Here is a 21,166-nt window from a genome sequence, read left to right as displayed (position 1 = left end):
TATAGGATGCACCATGGAGATTACTGGGCTCCACATTTACCAAAGGTGTATTTCAAAGTGGATGACCTCAGCAGGCTTGTCATAGTAGGGCTATGGGGAGGGCAGTGTGTGTGCATGGGCCATAACCCATTCATCAAGAGGTTGACATGCCACATGCGGCCACACACAGGGTTATATTCTGCAGGTATGTGTATACAGCTGCTAGATGACTGCTTTCTTGTAAAGTCATGTTGCACAGCTAGCACTTGCACCACATAGTCTGTAATGCTGATGGATACTAGTGGCTAATGTCTACAGTGAGTGACATTTACACCTCATGTGGTTGTAGCCATTTGGCTGTGTGCTGGTTGGGACAGGTCTCATAATGGATGGCTCCTTCTCACAGTCTCTCTCTTCCACACATCTATGTATGTCTACTTTTGGCTTATTATAGTGTGTTATTCTTGGATATATGTCTGTATTCCTATCCATTGTGTGTGCAAAGCATGATTGGTGAATACTGAGGTGTCTATGCACTAATATCTGCAACTGCCAGATATGTATGGTCCACTATTGTTTGCAGACATGTGCTTCATTTGTTTGTGTGTGAGCATGCCCAGTATGACCTTTCAGTATGTTATCGTCTGACATTGCCTTCATTTCTCTAAGTGTGTGAGTATGCCCAGTATGCCCTTCTGTATTGAATATGTGGATCCATTCCAGGTAGTTTGTACTCCAGTGCAGGCTTTTGTGTTGTACACCTACAGGTGGCAAACTGTTTCTGCAGGGTATCCGTCAATCATTTGGCAATATGCGGGCAAACTGTGCAGGGGATAGTGTGTACTGTAGGTGATTGCATCTGTCCTGCGTCAGCTACATGGTACTGCTGTTAGCAGAGATATTCAGACATGTGTACTGTTATACACTGTGATGTTTTCTGTCCTCATGTACTGTCAGGTGGACATTCTTGCTCACAGTGATGTCTTGGGGGATAAGGGTGACTGCAGCTGTGTCTGGTATTGTGGGCAGACGCCTACATATTCATGGTAAGTTATGCCATTCTGAAGGGGGAGCTGCAGACACTTGCTGTTGGGTCTGTGTATCCGGTTCAGCTCCTTGGTACAGTGCTGGCAGAGGATCCCATACTTGTACATCCCTCGACATAGCAGTATGGTCTTATCTTGCTGTGGCAATACCTCACAGGTGTACAGATTCACACAGATTACCCAGAGGCAGGGGCCATGAGTCAGGACATTACCCCTATTGTGGTGTACAGGTAGGTATGTAGCCACCCATTTATGTGTTTGCAGCTAGGGATAGTGTGTGCACACAGCTTTGTGTCGGACCTTGCACATTCCATGCTGCCCATGCTCCCACCACCCCCTCTGTTATTCTGTCCTCTTCCATACATTATGCATACATTCTCTGATACTTTCCCTAAGGTTGCCACCCCATCACAGCTGTGTTTTGGTGTTGGTCCACAGTTCATGCAATTTGACATGGTGGACATGTTACTGTGGTTTGTCCGCATGGCCTTGCATATGGCTTATGTGGAGTGTGTTATGTTGTTATTTGAGTGTCCATGACATCACACGTTCAGCTGGGGCAGGCTGTTGCATTCTGTCAGTCCTACAGTCCCAGACCGCCATACAGTATATTCCCCTGGGGTGACAGGGTAGGTGTGCTAGGTGTTCATGCCAAAACTTCTATCAGTCTTGATCAGGTGGTGTGGATGATGGCAGGGCACTACATACAACTAGGGACACACCTGCATGTGACACCAGCACTGCATGCTGCATTCTTTTGCTATTGCCATATACAGGTGGGGTCATATTGTCCCCGTTCCCCACAGCAGGGATACGACCAGAGAGGTACCTGTGGGTGGTGTTTGGGTGAGCTGGGTGCATGTGTGCTATGGACACTACTTGCATCTGACACACAGATATGCATGGGGCATTCCAGTTATGCTGGCATGTGCAGGTACATCAGCTGTTTCCCAATACATCAGTCCTACCTCTTTTATGATCTGCAAGTGTTCGGGCAAACAACACCGGTATCCCCTACTACAGGACCAGATAATGTGATGCATACCTGTATGTACAATTCCAAGGGTGTGTCCATTTCACAGTTATACAATATATAATGTATGTCTGGGGTACTTTCTCCTGTGTACTGCTTGTATATCTAGCCCAACAGCCATGCCATATCAATCTTTCTGATGGTGACACATATTACCACCACACATTTACAATGGTTTACTGCTAGCATGTGTTATACTGGTGGCAATTTTCTTTGGCACTGCAGTTGTGAGGACTTGGCCCTCTCATGAGCAGTAATGGGCAATGGCCACCAGGTCATACCTCAACATGCATACATACTGGCCACTCTCACACAATATGAAACGCACACATGCCTGCATATTGTGCAAATGCTACAATCTATCTTGCTACCTTGGCCACCTCTGGGCATCTGTGCTCCACTGGCATTATACCTACACATACATGTTACTACATTTCTACATAGGGTTGTGGGGAGGACACACTTGACTGTTACAACATGTGTACATCGGATTGGGGGGCACACCAGACCATTACTACATTTCTAAGTAGGGTTGTGGGGAGCACACCTGACTGTTTCTACATTTCTACACAGGATTGGGGGAGGGGGCACACCTAACTGTTACTACCTTTCTACGCAGGATTGGGGGAGGAGGAACATCTGACTGTTTCTATATTTCTACACAAGATTGGGGGGCACACCTGACTATTACTACATTTCTACATAGGATGGGGGAGCACACCTGACTTTTTCTACATTTCTACACAGAATTGTGGGGGGGGCACACCTGACTATTTCTACATTTCTACACAGGATTGGGGGGGCACACCTGACTGTTCCTACATTTCTACATAGGATGGGGGGGCACACCTGACACTTGTACACATTTTCTGTGACTGTACTGGTATGTCAGATACTCCATTTCATTCTGTATTCTAACCTATCATGCTGACTAGAGGCATATCAGTGTACTACAGGTCTTAGGTCTGATTGACCTACATATTAATTTCTGACTTCCTACCCTTCAGAACTAACATCCTACACCTGACCTGATGTAGTCTGTCTGTGTAGGCCTGGGGGGGGGGGGGTTACCCATAGGCATCAGTCAGAGGACATAGCACAGCCTTTGTTTGCATTCGTCTACACCTGTCCTGCTGGCTGAGACTGTTGTTCATAGGTTCATAGGTTCATAGTTTAGTACTACATAGGAAGGGAGGGTGGCTTAATGGCTAAGGTGTTTGCCATACAAACACAAGGTGCAGGGTTTGAGTCTCACAAGGGATAATTGGCTAGGCTTAAAATGGCTCACAAGGGCAGTTAGCTTAGTACTAAACTATAAACCAATGAACTATAGGTGTCTACTATCTGCTGGCATACCATTCAGCCACCTGATTCCCTTGCATGCTTACATCCATACCATAGATACAGGTAACGACACATACTACTCCATTCAGCAATTGGTAGGTTGAGTGACTTACCTTGTAGGTGTGCCAGTATTGAGGGTGGTGGTGCAGGGCTGCCTATGTTGGATGCACATAGTGCACTCCCTACACATGGTTGAGCACAGGTAGTGTCATGTTTGGCATCCCTTTTACTGTATGTGCGAGTCAGAGAGAGGTGTCATTCTGTGGGTCCCTCCTTTGTCAGTGTATGTGCTATGCTTTGCCTCTTTGCCAAGGCCAGAGCATACTGGGCATGCTTCCTTCTGCCTACTGGGGCAGGCTCTAGTTGTTCCTCCTTCGACTTACTCTGTGCCTGTGCAGGCCTTGGCAATGTGGGGGGGCTGTGTGGCCCTGCCATGTGCTGTTCCTGCTGCAGCTCTTTCCACAGGATCATATTGTATAGCATGGCACATACAATAACAATTTGGGTACATGCAGCTGGTGAGTACTGCAAGGCTCCACCGGACATGTCCAGGCACTGGAACCATGACTTGAGCATCCCAAACATGTGCTCTATTATAATTCTGGTCTGTGCGTGTGCCTCATTATGGAGTTCTTGTTTGGGTGTGTGCACATTTCTGATGGGTGTCATCAGCCACGGCTCCAGTGCGTAACCACCATCCCCCACTAGGTGACCATGTGGGATGTCCCCACTGGCAAATCTGTGGTACAGCTGTGTCAGATGTCAGATGTGGGAATCATGATAGCTTCTAGGGCAGCCAGCACACACATTCATTATTATGCTCTGGGTATCGCACATGACCTTGCAGTTGATGGAGGGGAAGCCCTTGCGGGTTGATGTAGACCCTACCCTGCTCACCAGGAGGTGCTTTGATGCATATGTGCATGCAGTCTATAGCACCCACTACCTCATGGTATTCTGCTATTTGGTGGAACAGATGCATATTGCTGGCCAACGCCTCGTGGGTGTTGGGGAAATATGCATGCTCACCTGCATGTGCTGACATAGCATCTAGGAACTGGTGGATTACCCTGGATGCTGATGCCTGTGAGATCCCCATCATATCCCCAGTTGGCCTTTGGAAGGTACCTTTAGCTAGTATTCTTAGGCCTACACATACCTTGGTATCCACAGGGATGCGTTCCTCTCTGTTAGTTCTGTGTGTCAGGTGTGGCCAGCACAGCTCAACAATTTGCTGTAAGAGGTTCCTGTCTACCCTATAGCACTCCACTATCTCCAGCTCATGTACTCCCTGGTAGGTTACCCTGGGTCTGTACACTCTTTTCTGTCTTCTTCACTGTGGGTTGGTCAACAGCATTCACATTCTCACCACACTCAGCCTCTTCCACATGTTGTTGTATGATAGCTATTGCAGCCCCTATCATTTTGCTGTTTTGTTTGCTAAAAGTTCCCCGCTTGTATACACTGGTCATATTGACTATGGGAAAAACCAGAGGGAAAGGTGTTTGCATAGTTTATAGTAGTGTTCTGGGCTGGGCTAGTCTGCTGCCTGTGTAATTGGCTGATTCTGATACATTTCACCTGCCAGCTATGCTTTTTTTCTTAGATTACCTTCCTACTGCTGTTTTCCCTACCCATTGCCTTCCTGTTTAATCCTGGGGTGCGCAGTGCAAACACAGTGCTCAAATATGCACAGGGCTGCTATTTCCTGGTTTACTTTTTTTTCCCTTTAAAACCCGGTGCGCGGCACCCGCACACCCGATTAGGCAATGTAAAGGCAGCCTCAGACACACCCCCTTGCTTAGTTCCGCTAAGCTAAGAGCAAACCTGAGCCACAGGGCTCCAATCCACTTACTGTATGCCTGACACCCCCATGATGTCAGCTAACTCCTAGGCTTGCACCAAGCTATCCCTGCTCTTACACTGTTGGGTGCTGACTAGCATGCAGGGGAAATCTGGAAATCAGTACCATTCTTCTCATTTGCATAAGATTGCCTGCTGATGCATAGTTACATGTCTCACACTGAGCCTCCCCCCTTAGCAACCACTATTCACTGGCCATGTTGTCATCTGCCTGCCATTGAGTATAGTGGCAAAATAGTGATTTTGGTTAGAATACTTATTTTGTTTTTTTTTCTTATTTTCCACACAATCCCGTTTGCGTGTCACTGCCCTATGCTTAAATAGCCGAGATTGGCTAAAAATAAATAAATGTTGATTTTTTTTTTTTGAAAATGTTTTCCATGACAATGGCCTTATAGTTGGCAATTAGCATGCTATCTACATGAAAGCCACCCTTCATTTGTAGCTGTCATGGCTCCATTTTGTAATTTGCAGAAATGTACTCTGTTACTGGTGGAGTACATTTCTACAGATTACACTAGTCTTGCACAGTCAGTTTCCAGCTTCCTGGATCACAAATTCACCTCATTTACATGGATTTCTCCTGCAAATGAGGTAATTTGCATACGAGGGCTGAGTCCGTCCAGGACTAGTGCAGGATCGCTCGTGCACATCCCTGCAGGTTATTCCTGGATCGCACGGCAGACATATTGCCTGCTGGAGCTCCTGCACCAGTCCTGCACGTCGTTCAGGGCTTGCAGAATCTGGGGGTCTGTTTTTCTGTATTGCTATATGTCAATATTGAGATGTTTGTATACAAAGACAGCCATTAGGAATCTGTAAAACAGACATAATGGTGAATATTAGGATTTATGGTAAATTCAAAAAAGATAATTTTACCTCATGCCATTTAAACAACCACAGTTTGTTAAAATAGTATTTGACCAGAAGATACCATACAATGAAAAAAATATATCTTTTAGAGCACAGTCCTTATGCCCACCCACCCAATCATGGGAGAAATCCCACACTCATATTTCTAATATAATCATCTCCATGGCCCTAATATCTTAAAGAAAAAATGTCTGGCTCCTTGACAAAGTAAGATTGAACAGATGTTTATTCACAAAATCACATTTGATGAATTATGCATTGTTGACATATGGCTTAGTGAATAAAAATATTGCCAGGTTTACAAATAAGATGCGACCAGTGTCTTTCATAAACTTATTAAGCTATTCTCAGACATGCATTACTATTTAATGAAATGGAAACAAGTTTCTTTGAACATAAGTGATGATGACATAAATAATTTATTTGTGCTGAGAAAGTATTTCTGGCAAACAAGTTTTGATTCTTGTAAATTTTCTGGTTTAAATAAGAGAGTTTAAAATGTGTTTTGAAAAACAGAAAACTGAAAATTACTGATGACTGTGAATCTTTTAAATAAGGATATTATTCTGACAAAATCATATTTATTATGAAAACCTGTTCATATCTAATTAGTTAATAAATACATTTCCCAAGACTGTTTTGCCAAGTGTGTGTTTAATTTTATACTGCAGGCCCCTATGTAATTGCTTATGTAGAACCAGTGCAAATAAAATATGTGACAAATTCATACCTAAGTGAAAATGATTTGTTTTCTTTCAGTACAGATCTCTTGAATCACAGTGCAACGATGATATACACAAGCCAAAGTGCAATAATGACATAGCATACCAGATTCACGAACCCCTGGACTTAGTGCGAGATATATAAATAGGAAAGGATACCACAATATTAACTGTCAGGCTGTCTGTGCTGCCCAAGGGATCATCTAAAATGTGTGTGCAGGTAACCCTGGCAGATTTCATGACTTACACATATGGCACACATGTGACCTGCACACAAGGTTTTCTAGGGGTGACTTTCCAGTAACACAACTAGGTTATGCACTGGAACCTTGTGACATGAGAAAACCACACAGCTCCAGTGGGCAAGGATGCAGTGATGCCCACACTCAAACTAGGAATGTATTAGAAAATGTATTTGGCTTGATCAAATCAAAGTTCCAGTGTCTGGACACATCAGGAGGTGCCCTGCAGTATGACCCAGCCACATCTGCCAAAATACTGACGGTCTGTGGCATGTTGTACAATATAGTTCTCAGGAAACAACTTCAACAAAGCTAGCAAGGCTCAGGACCACATTTTACTGGACCACAGGCAGGGTCAGCAGCTCCAGCAAATAGAGATGAATCTGGAGTGCACAATATGGCATGTCTCTGGGTAAGAGGCAAAGGATAGGACTCTCACTGAGTAACTAAATGAAAAACTAAGAGCCTTAGCACATGCAAATGTAAAAACAGATACCAGCAAAAGTCCACAACCTTTGTATAAGCATGTAATGGTTGTGTTCTGTTAGCATCAAACAGAGACAATCCCCAAGGGCATATCTCATAGCTACAGTATTAAGGTAAGAGTGGAACCAGTGAGAAAAAATATATATAAATGATTACTCTTCTATACAAATATTTATGTCACTATGATGAAGTGTGATTCAACTCTGCAGTACTGTCAGCATAAACTCATGAGTGAATTATGAAATATACACATATGATTGTGCACAATACCGTGCATCATGCATTACAGTTGACAAATGTACATAAATCAACAGAGAGCAGTCAGTGTTAGCATCATTTCCACAAGTTTAGCAGCAAGCAATAATTACTGTCTAGCAGGATTGCATTAGTAAGAATAATACAAAAAATATAATGAGGATTAAGAAGTACATACCCAGTCACTGGGGATGCACAAGCCAGTGTGTATTTCTTTGTGCCTGTCCCAAGCCTTAATAAATGGGGAGGGTTACACTATTAAAGCCATCTGGTGTAAAACTTTTACCAAATGACATATGCAGACAATAATACAGATTTCCATACCACATCACTCGAAGCCCAGGTTAACAACAACAACTGCCACCAGTACTGTTAGCCAACAGGGTGTTGGTGGAAATTGGGCTACTGCTGTCTGAAGGAGAAGGAGAAGAAGAGGAGGAAGGCATGCCTGAAGGGAAGAAGAGAGGAGGAAGGTTAGGAGTGTGGTAGTGATGGTAGGAACTTTGAATGTTGGTAGCATGACTGGTATAGGGAGAGAGATTGTTGATATGATGGAGAGAAGGAAGGTTGATATATTGTGCATGCAAGAGACCAGATGGAGGAGAAGTATGACCAGGTATAATGGAGGCAGGTTCAAATTGTTCTATCGTGGTGTTGATGGGAGGAGAAATGGGGTAGAGGTTATCCTGAAGGAACAGTATGCCAACAGTGTTTTGGAGGTGAAAATAGTGTCAGATAGAGTGATGCTTATGAAGCTGGAAATTGATGGTGTGATGATGAATATTGTTAGTGCATATGCCCTGCATGTTGGGTGTACGATGGATGAGAAAAAAAAAATTTGGAGTGAGTTGGATGAAGTGATGGTGAGTGTACCCAGGGGTGAGAGTGTGGTGATTGGAGTGGATTTCAATGGGCACGATGGTGAAAGGAACAGAGGGGATGAGGAAGGGATGGGTAAATATGGTGTTAAGGAAAGGAATGCAAAATGTCAGATGGTAGTGGATTTTGCAAAAAGGATGGACATGGCTGTGGTGAATATGTATTTTTAGAAGAGGGAGGAGGATAGGGTGACATATAAGAGTTCAGGAAGATGAACACAGGTGGATTATAACCTATGTAGGAGGGCCAGTCTGAAGAAGATTGGAGACTACAAAGTGGTGACAGGGGAAAGTGTAGTTAGGCAGCATAGGATGGTGGTCTGTAGGATGATGTTGGTGATCAAGAAGAGGAGGAGGAGTGTGAGGGCAGTGCTAATGATCAAACAGTGGAAGTTGAAAAAGGGTGATTGTGAAGTGGAGTTCAGGGAAGAGTTAAGAGAAGCACTGGGTGGCAGTGAAGTGTTACTGAATAGCTGGGAAACTACAGCAGAGCTGGTAAGGGAGACACCTAGAAAGGTGCTTGGTGTGACATCTGTTCAGAGGAAGGAGGACAAGAAGACCTGGTGGTGGAATGAGGAAGTATAGAAGAGTATACAGAGAAAGAGGTTGGCAAAGAAGTGGGGTTGTCAGAGAGATGAAGAAAGTAGACAGGAGTATAAGGAGATCAGGTGTATGGTAAAGAGAGAGGTGGCAAAAGCTGAGGATAAGGCATATGGTGAGTTGTATGAAAGGGTGGACACTAAGGAGGGAGAAAAGCATCTGTACTGCTTGACCAGACAGAGGGACTGAGCTGGGAAAGATGTGCAGCAGCTAAGAGTGATAAAGGGCAATGATGGAAATGTACTCACAAGCAAAGAGAGTGTGCTTAGCAGATGGAAAGAGTACTATGAGAGGCTGATGTATGAAAATAATGAGAGAGAGAAGGTTGGATGATGTGGGGATAGTGAATGAGGAAGTGCAATGGATTAACAAGGCGGAAGTAAGAACAGCTATGAAGAGGGTGAAGAATGGAAAGGTTGTTGGTCCAGATGACATACCCGTGGAACCATGGAGGTGTTTAGAAGAGATGGCAGTGGAGTTTTTAACCAGATTGTTTAATGAAATCTTGGAAAGTGAGAGGATGCCTAAGGAGTGCAGAAGAAGTGTTTTGGTACTGATTTTTTTTTTTTTCAATAATTTTTATTTTTATTTTTACATTAATAAATGTCACAAATAAAAACCATCTTACAACATGACCATGTGCATATATACATACATATACACATACATACATACACATACACACACATATATATATATATATATATATATATATACATACATACACACACACATATATATATATATATATATACATACATACATATACACACATATGCATATGTTATACATTGATGTCAAATACCACAGGATATAGGTCGTACAACATATCTATTTACACTATGTACATAGATGCCTTATTGTTAATTCCACAGTTATATAGACAGTATATACATTCGTAATATCCAAGTTATTATTTAATATCTGAACTTGTATGTGTTCTTTGGTTCCATTATAGTGTATTTCTAAGTTGCTGTGTGATGAATTATGCTAATATGATATTAAAGGTTTGTTCCCAAATTTCTCTGGATTTCATGTTTTTGTTTCTTTTATCTATTACTATTTTATGAGCTAAAAGGTGTTGTATAGCTACTTGTTTAAAACCCTCCCAAGAGATATTTATCGTATTTAGCCATTTAAAAGCTATATACAGTTTCATTAGTAGGAAAATTGTTAAAAGTGTATTTGCTTGTTTTCTTGGGATGTTGGGTGGGAGAATGTGTAACAGAGTGAATTCCCAAGTTAATGTTGATGTTTGATAACCCGTTTTTTGTAATTGTACCTTGAGAGAGTTCCAGAGTTTATAGACACATTTACAGCTCCAAAATACATGGATTAAGTCAGCTATCTGGTCCTTACAGTGTGGGCAGAAAGGTGATTTTGATGTGTTAAATTTGTGTAGGATTGCAGGTGTAAAATCAGCATTATTACTGATCATGAGCTGAGTGTATGCTAACTTTTTGAGGGGTAGAATCTTCAGTGTTAGATTGATTGCCTGGCTTATACAGTGTTAGATTGATTGCCTGGCTTATTTGCTGATCATCTATGGATGGTTTAATTTTTCTCCAGTAGTTAGAGAAGAGGAGGTCCTTCTGGTATTTGATTTAATTTATCATTTTATATGAATTGGTAATAGTTTTCTTTGTTGTGATAATAGTTTTCCAAAGCCTGCTACAAGTTTCTATGTCACTATTGGTCATAGTAATATTTTGGAGATAACTGGAACACAGTTCTTTGATTTGTCTTAGGATTATTATGTGTGATTTAGGGAGGTTTAAGTTGGTCCCCATTTCTTGAATTGAACAGTTAAGGTAGGGATAGATATCTTGGATTGTTTTATCTTTCAGTCTGGGAAAAGGGACTAAGTCCAGCATCTTATTGTTTATTTTTAAATTTGGGTTTTTATGAAGGGGTTGCAGTATTGTCATGGCTTGTCTAAGGTTCAAGAATTGAAAGAGTTTTTGCACTAGGTTGATAGAATGTTTTAAGGGCTCTATAATGTTATAAGTTTGTATTTCTTTCTGCTTCAGGAATAGAAGTGCTTTGGGATTGAAACCTAGAGCTTTAATATATCTATAATATATTGTCACCCAGAGAGGAGACCAATTTTCCATTGACGGGTTATGTTCAGCTATTCTCAATATTCTGTTAGTGTTAATGATCGAGTAGTACATTTTAAAATCTGGTAGATTTAGTCCTCCTTTGCTTTTGGGGAGTGTTAATTTTGGATAGGAGATTCTGGTTTTTGGGTTCCCATATAAATTTTGCTAGGAAGGTATGAATTTGTTTGAAGAATTTATTATGTATTGTTGTCTGTGATGTCATGAATATATACATTAATCTAGGTAAAATGTTCATTTTGATTATTGATACTTTGGCCAAGAATGGTAGTTTTAGGTTGTTCCATCTTTTGCAGTCTTGCATTATATTTTGCCATTTAAGGTTTACATTGTGTTGGTAGAAGTCTTTGTTACTCTGGAAAAAGGTGATTCCCAGGTATTTAGTTTCTTCTTTTATTTTTATTGTGTTTAACAATGGTATTAGTGAGATAAGTTTGGGTGTTTTTAGGGGGAAAATATTAGTTTTATTAAGGTTTAGTTTGTAGTTAGACATAGTCGAGAAATGTTCAATTGCAGCTATTATTTTGTTTATATCTGAATTTGGTGTAGTGCAGTGTATGTTCAGATCATCTGCAAATGCAGTGAGGTATATTTTGAAGTTGTGTATTGATGGAGGATTGTGATATGTATTTTGTTTAATGTATAGAAAGAGTGGTTCTAGGTATAGGTTAAACAGGAAGGGTGATAGTGGGCATCCTTGTCTTGTTCCATTTTTCATTAGGATCCTATTTGACCAAGTTTTATTTATATACAGAGATGTGTATGGGCTGCTATAGAGAGTTTGGATGATCTGAATGAAGTTATTGGGTATATTAAAGTAGGGTAGTGTTTGGAGTAAGAATTCTAGATTAACCCTATCAAATGCCTTGTGGGCATCCACTACCATTGTGTAGATGTTGATATTGTATCGGTTAGCGTAGGATATTAGTGCATCTAATGTTAATGTATTGTCACTAGTCTGTCTATGTGGTGTAAAACCGGATTGTTCTGGGGAGAGGATTTTTTCTATCAGATTTTTCATTCTGTTTGCAAGTATAGAGGTAAATATTTTAGTATCTATATTTAAGAGGGAGCTGGGTCTGTAGTTGTCGGGTTTTTGGGGTCTGTGTGTTCTTTTAATATAAATATAGTTTTAGAGGCATTAAAGTGGATATCATTTATTTTATAGTTTATTATGTAATTCAGTGTATAGTATAGTAGTTTGGCTATCAAGGGGGAAAATGCTTTGTAAAATTCTGATGTGAGTCCATCCGGACCCGGAGCCTTATGCACTTTTAAGTGTTTGATTGTTGTAATAATTTCACTGATGGATATCGGCTCAGTTAGTTTTTTTGTTGGTCTAAATTGAGTTTAGGGAATTTCAGTTTTTGAAGAAAAAGAGTTCTATCTTCCTTTGAGGTTTGTAGTATTTATGCTCCATATATTTGAGAGTATATTTGTTCAAATGTTTTAATAATGTCTTCATTTTTTGTGTAGTTTTTGTCTCTGTAGTTTATTTCTGATATATTGGAGGCATTTTTGTGCTGGCAGATAATTCTGGCCAGAGCTCTAGATGGTATATGAGCTTCTTCTGCGTAAGTGGCTAACATTCTGGCTTCATAGAAAGATAGGTTCCTGGTTTCTAACATATATAGATCCCTTTGCAGTTTTAAAAGTTCTGCTTCTGTTTAGTTCTTAGGGTTATTTATTAGTTCTTTTTCAAGATGCTCTATTTTCCCTTTCAGTATATGCTCCTCTTTCAGTTGTATTTTTTTATGCTGCTTTTTTGATAAACAATCCTCTGATTTGTGCTTTGGTTGCAGCCCATTCTATGTCAGTTGGTACTTGGGAGTTAATGATATTTGTAAGAGCTATTCTTAGCATTGCTTCTGTTTCTTTTATTACATCCATTTTGGAAAGTAAATTAGGGTTTAATGACCAATTATGACTCCTATTCTCTAAATATATCTTTTTGTCCCAGTTAATGTTCAGTGTGATTTTGGAGTGATCTGAAAAGAACCTGGTATGTATAGTTATTGTTGGGTCCATGTTAATGAATATGTCAGAGATTAAGAAGAAATCTATCCTTGACCACATTTTGTGGCATTGCGAATAGAATGTGAATTTCCCTGTTTTATCTGCACTGTTCCCATGTTTAAAAGGATCATATAGTTTGAAATCTTGTTTGAGTTCATTAAGGGCTAATGTGGCTTGTTTATTATGTGATTTGGTCAGATTAGATTTATCCTTTTCTGGGTTTTGATATGTATTCCAGTCACCTCCAATCACCAGGTAGTGATCTTTAAATTGGTTTAAGGTTGGGTATAATGACATAAAAAAGTGTTGTTGGTTATTGCAGGGTGCGTAAACATTAAGTACCATTATAGGTTTTGGTATTGTAGGACTATTAAATGTTACATAGCACCATCTTCCCTCCTTGTCAGCTTTGGTTTTAAGTATTTTTTCCTTAAATTGTTTTTTAATTATTATGGTAGCCCCAGCACTGTTTGTTTTCCCCTCTGAAGCTATGATTTAACTTATCCATTTCTTTCTGCTAATTTCTGCCCATTGATCTGCAGTCAAGTGCGTTTCTTGTATTAGTATGAGGTTGGCTGTGGTTTTTAATGTAAGGTGTAAGAATAGTTTTCTTTTCTTCTTGTTTTGGAGCCCTTTAATATTCCATGATTCTATTTCCCACATTTATTTATTAGGTGTATTCCTTAGATATGCCCTGTATATTAGTTTTGTTTTGTTAGTTTTGTATGTGTTACTGTGTGATGGTTTAGGAAAGCATCTATTTATCCCTGTCCCTACACTGTGCCTAACCACTATATCCCTGGACCAGGAATAATCAGGGGGGGAGGATGAAGGTTCATTATATGGTTTACCTTTACGTCTAATCTTGGAATGTGTTTTCTTTTTAGATATAGATTTACTCCATAGTATCCCCCCTGTGTTACTATAAACAATGTGGACAAAGCTGAACAAACTAGTTCCCTCAACAAACACTGCTACTTAATATCCCTAGCCTCTTCCAACATATTATTTATACAGTGACGGTATTGCATTTAAGGTACAGCATGTATTGTTTTTGTCTTGTGACTAATTCTTTCTAATAGTATTTTTAGAACAGCATATTAATATACATTTCTCAGTAAATTATAGCAATATGTGTACCATAGTAATATTGTTAAACAATCAATCTTGTCATTTTTACATTTTTCTCTCATTTGACTTCTTTTTCCTCCCCTTTACTTATTCAGGTTTTGGCCTTCTTTGGTGCCTATAGTGATGTTTTTCCACATCAATCTGTGTGGGTTATAAAATATATACTTGGCACCTATTTAACAGAAGTAGGAAGTATAGAGAGACAAAAAAAAACAGCTTAGCCAAACAGTCCTTCTGCTATAGTTGACATATTAAGGCTATATTTACATTATCCCAGGATTGTTAGGTTATTTTACTAATTTCCTGAGATTACTTCTCTCCATGATCTTTTAACACATTTCTAGTATTTACATAAAACATTTAACAATTTTTTCCCTTTTTTCCCCAATATTAATCTATGAGCTAGCATAATTCTGACAGTTTATTTCTTGCCTATTATTTAAGGCTGGAGTTTCATTCACCTACACAGTACTGGGTGTACTGTTTTAGTGAATGGTTCAGTTCAACAGTACCTTATTTCTTCAAGGTTTTGCTTGCAGGTTGGTTGACATCTATGGTGCAGCTTTCTTCTTTTAGCTGGTGCAGATCAATTTTCATTTTTCAGGCAGTAAAATCCTTTGGAGCTTTCTGAAATCCATTTTGTCTGACTGTTCTTAATGAATCCCTCAAAAGCCTAGGGAGACTGAATTTGCAAGCCAATATCTGAGATGGGAACTTCCTTCCTATATTTGTGCATCGGAAACAGCATTTCATTTTTGGTTCCTACCCAGGCTGTACTTCCTTTTCCTGTGTTCCTCATGGCTCACATCAATGATTTAAGGGCCTAGACAGCAAGGGGGAGATTTCAGAGTTGGATCCCAGCTAGAGTGCTCATGAATGGGGTTGTTTTTTTCATCCAAGGGTCCTTTAGCTTTTTTTGTGGATTTATTTCACTTCTGAAGGTGGAATTTGCTTGAAAACAGCCAGGAATGTCTCTTTTGCCTCTTTGGGGTTAGCAACCATGTATTTAACCTATTTGATGTAAAAGATTAACTGATTTGGATATTTCATCTGGAATTTGATTTTTTTTCTATTAGGAACCTGCAGTATGGAGATAGTAGTTGTCTTGCTTGTCTTATTTGTATTGGGAGGTCTTGAGCAAAGGAGATTTTATTATTATTCCAGGTGAGTGTGCCTTTTTTCTTTGCTGCCAGTATGATTTTATTTACATCTTGGTAGTTTAATATTTTAATATAGACAGGTCTTGGTTTCAGTGATGTTTGCATTTCCCTCAGGGCTCTGTGGGCTCTCTCTATTGTTATTTGCTGCATTTCTTCAGATTCCTCTAGGAGGAATTTATTATTTGCTTGATTGTTGGTATTAGATTGTTATGAAGTACAGTTTCAGGTATTCCTCTGATGATGATATTGTTCCTTCGAGATCTTGCTTCCAGGTCTGTTAATTTTGCTTGTAAGTTTTGTATTTCTTTGTCATGGGCATCAGTTTTTGAGAAATAGAGTCTATTTTTATTTCATTTTCTATTATTTTGGACTCAGATTTTTCCATTCTGGATATTATTTGGCTGAATGAGTCACCAAAGGTTTGAGATTGTAATGATAAGTCCTTTAATGCTTGCTGGATAGGTAATAAGGCAGATTTTATGTCTTCCAGATTAGCTGGCTGGTCTGTCTTGGATTTATTTGTATTTTTAGAGTTGTCAGTTTGTTTAGTTGTCTTTTGTCTTTTTGAAGTTGTGTCTTTCTCAGGTGAGGCTAGTACTGAGAATTTGGTCTTAGTTGTTGTTGTTTCCATATTATTTTCCTCTTTTGACATCTTGCTGTATAGTGTTTTACCAATCTTGCAGTCAGATGCAGGGCCTTAGTAGCACATTGCTTAAGCTGTTATTCAGAAATCTTAGTTAATCCTGCTGTTTCTGAGCTGAATCTGTCACTTTTTCTTCCTCTTTTGTTTGCTGGATGATATTAGCAGTAAATATCTACAGTTATTTCTGTATTATTAATTCTGCATTGCCTTCTGGGTTTGTTTTAATCCAGGGTATATCGAGACCTAGGTGATAGCAGTGCTCACTGAACAGTGGCCATTTTGAACTCCAGAAGTGTTTTGGTACTGATTTTTAAGAATAAGGGTGATGTGCAAAGCTGTAGTAACTACAGAGGGTGAAAATTGATTAGTCACAGCATGAAGTTATGGGAAAGAGTACTGGAAGCTAGATTAAGAAGGGAGGTGATGATTAGTGAGCAGTAGTTTGGTTTCCTGCCGGGAAAGAGCACTACAGATCCAATGTTTGCTCTGAGAGTGTTGCTGGAGAAGTATAGAGAAGGTCAGAAGGAGTTGCATTGTGTCATTGTGGAGTTACACAAAGCATATGACAGGGTGGCTAGAGAGGAGTTGTGGTATTCTATGAGGAAGTAGGGATTGGCAGAGAAGTATGTAAGAGTGATACAGGATATGTACGAGGATAGTGTAACAGTGGTGAGGTATGCGGTAAGAGTGATGGATACATTTAAGGTGGAGGTAGGATTACATAAAGGATCAGCTCTGAGCCCTTTCTTATTTGAAATGATGATGGACAGGTTGACAGATGAGATCAGACAGGAGTCCCCATTGACTATGATGTTTGCAGATGACATTGTGATCTGTAGTGAGAGTAGAAAGCAGGTTGAGGAGACCCTGGAGAGGTGAAGATATGCTCTAGAGAGGGGAGGAATGAAGGTCAGCAGGGCTAAGACAGAATATGTGTGTGTGAATGAGAGGGAGGATAGAGGAATGGTGAGGATGCAGGGAGTAGTGGTGGTGAAGGTGGATGAGTTTAAATACTTGGGATCGATAGTTCAGAGTAATTGTGAGTGTGGAAGAGAGGTGAAGAAGAGAGTACAGGCAGGATGGAGTGGGTAGAGAAGAGTGTCAGGAACGATTTGTGACAGATGGGTACCAGTAAGAGTGAAAAGGAAGGTCTCCAAGATGGTAGTGGGACCACCTATGTTATATGAGTTGGAGACAGTTGCATTGACAAAAAGGCAGGAGTCAGAGCTGGAGGTGGCAGAGTTAAAGATGTTAAGATTTGCACTGGGTGTGAGGAGGATGGACAGGATAAGGAATCAGTGTATTAGAGAGTCAGCTCAGGTTGGATGGTTTGGAGACAAAGGAAGATAGGTGAGATTGCATTGGTTTGGACATGTGCTGAGGAGGGATGCTGGGTATATTGAGAGATGGATGCTAAGGTGGGCAGTTGGCATAATGGTTAAGGTGTTCCTCTTACAAACACAAGGTCCAGGGTTTGATTTTCAGATGGGGTAAATGGCTAGGCTTAAAAAATGGCCCACAAAGGCAGTTAGCCTAGTATTAACCTATCAATCTATCAATCAAGGATGGAGCTACCAGGTAAGAGGAAGTCCTAAGATAAGGTTTATGGATGTGGTGAGAGAGAACATGCAGGTGGTTGGTGTGACAGACCAAGATACAGAGGACAGGGAAAATGGAAATAGATGATCCACTGTGGTGACCCCTAATGGGAACAGCCAAAAAAAGAAGAGGAAGAAGTACATGCACAATCATTTACAACTGAGCAGGAAGAAGAAATATTAATTATTTTTTCTGTAATACATTAGATTAAAGCAATTATTTTTGTAAGCAAGCATGTGTTATCCATTTTGTGCATCAGACATATAGGCAACTCTGAGACAAAGGTTTAGGGAACAATCATCATCACATGCACAGGGTGGGTAGGGGTATTACCTGTGGGTAAGCTTGACACCAAAGAAATGAGGGAGTGTGAGTGAGAAACCAATTTTTCAGAAATACAATTGTCAGGTCTACCAACAACAGATTTATATAATCCAGTACTAATGATTATATACAATTTGTGTATGAGGTGGCATGGGTAAGATGAGTTTTAATGTGTGTGGGTCTGCATGAACACAATCAAAGCACTTGTGCTAACACTACTTCCTGGCATCTCTGACAGATGTGGGCAGTGCATGGTAGAGTAGTCAGTTCACAGTTGTCACCCATGACTATGAGAAATACCTTTGCCAGGAGTTTGCACTCTAGTTCCATGCCCCTGTCTAGATTTTGTGGTGCCACCTGAATGTGAGTGATTTCTTTTGAATGAGATCTTATCACAAGTATGTCCATGACCAGGTGGTGTGCCAGATGTCTGCATGTGAACAACTCAATAAATGACTGTGCAGTAGAAGTAGTGTCACTACAGGAATGAGATCTTGCATGGCCACATCAGCTAACATCTGATAATGTAATGGATCTGCAGCCACATAGATGCCAACCCTCCCCCAGGAGATGTTCCATTGCAGACACTTTCCAATGCAGTGAGTCATTCATCCTGTCCAAGGAGTCATGGTTCAAGTAGTCCCACAGATCAGAATGCACAACATGTAGTAGTTGAACTATCTCTTCAGAGGCCCTGGTGGAACAAGCCTGTGGTTCCATGATGGTCCTACACATACTTTATATGGCAGCTATTGTTACATCAATATCCAAAAGAGGGTAGACAGCAGACCTCCTTTGAGCACTTCTGTCATTAACCCTGTGTGATATGTCACCCTCACAATTGCTAGAGGGAGATTCATCCAGCTCTATAATTGGAGTAACCACACTACCCTCATCAACAATGTCATTGTCAGCCTGTCCTATCTCTGATGGCTCTGTGTCATAGATATGTGTAGGCATACTAATTGTGTTCAAAGTATGGGCAAGGAATGTATGAGCCATGACCTCAGAATCAGACTGTCTCTCTGCATACCCAGACTGTGCCTTTTCACCACCACCATCATCAGAGACTATTGATTCTCTGACATCAGGCAGCAGGAGTTCCAGAGTGCTGATGCCAGGCTCACCTATGATAATAAATAATTAACACATCAAAGAGAGAAATATAATAAAATCTGATCAAACTGGTATTGTTTAAAACTTAAGTAAAGCAGTAAGACTTGCCACTGCAAGTAAAAAGGGCTTATATAAACTAACTTTATGTATACTAATATGATACAATAAATAGTATGTGCCTATCATTTACAGGTGGTCATGGAAAATCAGTACTGGATGTGCATACACAGAAGAAATAGAGATGAAAGAGGGATGATAAGCATTACAATGCAATTGACACAATAAACAGCAAGAAGTCCACTTTTCATCTGCACATTAATAAACATCTTATAGAACTGTCTGTTCTCCATTTTCATTCTCTCGTCCTTTCATTTCTATCTTACTAACCCTTCTCTCCCACCCCTATCTCTCTCTCTCTCTCTCTGTATATATATATATATATATATATATATATATATATATATATATATATATATATATATAAGATAATTACTAATATAGCATATCTGGAAGTTCACCAGTAAACCCACTTGGGTCATCCTCCACCTGAGCGCCTACAACAAAGATGATTCTGGAGCCCCCTGATGAGCTGTCTAAATTTCTTACAGTGGACAACAACACCACTATAAAAATGAGTGGTGGTTCAGTAGTAGAACCACTGCCAATAGCCCTCCATTCCCATGGCAGCTACACTTTTCTTGACTTTGGTGATCGTGTAAATGCCTCGATATTTGATTTGCACATAATCATGGCCATGTCCTCTCACAGCATTCTCATCATTAACCACCTACTCCCAGATAAGGTCACAGGATGACTTTTTATCTCTGCTTCTGTCTGACAAGTCTCTGCCATGTTGATGAAGGGACTGCACAATCATCTCATTCTCTGCATCTGTGAATGTAGGTTAATGTGGACCAGATGTCTTGGGTGCCATGAAAAATAAGAAACAAAAAAAGGAAATTAAGCAAAGGGACTGGTAACAACAGAGATATATAAATGTATGCAGGCATCATGAAACAAAGAAATTAAAAATATGGCTCTCTAGGACTACACACAGGTAATACACAACTATAAAGATTTCCCAGCCCCCCCAAAAATAATAAAAATAAAAAAATCAATAACAATGATAAAACTCTTATGTGAGGATGACAAGGTATTTGTAACTCCTTAACAGATAGCATTAACAATATTATTTTATTTAAAATAAAGGCATGTAAGCTATGTTTAACTTTTGGGGGATATCCACTTTGGTTGATGTCAGGAATATATCATAGTCTGAACACATTTGTTGGACTACAATTGTAAACCTGCCATTGCATTTACTCATATAACACTTTTTCCAACAACTATTAAGAATATTCAGAGAAACATTGCTAAAAAGGCAGGTAACACTACTTGAGTTTACTTAAAATAAGCATTCATGTGCTGTGCATGCTAGGACAACAGCAATGGACATAATGCAGAGAGCAAACAACTGTTATTGAGAAATGTAAGCCATCAGTAATGTTGACAACATATTCCTTTCTAAACATCACATACTTTTACAGGAAGACTATCTGTATAAAGAACACAAAACAATTGGAATTGCAGCAGTGAAACAACAGTGTCAACATCTACTGACCCAAACAGTCTCCCCTACTATGGTACAAATGCCTTGTCAGCATCATTAGCTTATATAGTACAGATTCAGCCAAGTGAGTACTGTGAATATTCAAATCAGGTGTTCACTTATTAGC

The sequence above is a fragment of the Protopterus annectens genome, chromosome 2.part0, assembly GCF_019279795.1.
Source record: "Protopterus annectens isolate FY-2018-M chromosome 2.part0, PAN1.0, whole genome shotgun sequence".
Classification (NCBI taxonomy): Eukaryota; Metazoa; Chordata; order Ceratodontiformes; family Protopteridae; genus Protopterus; species Protopterus annectens.
Note: the sequence above shows the minus strand (reverse complement) of the source record.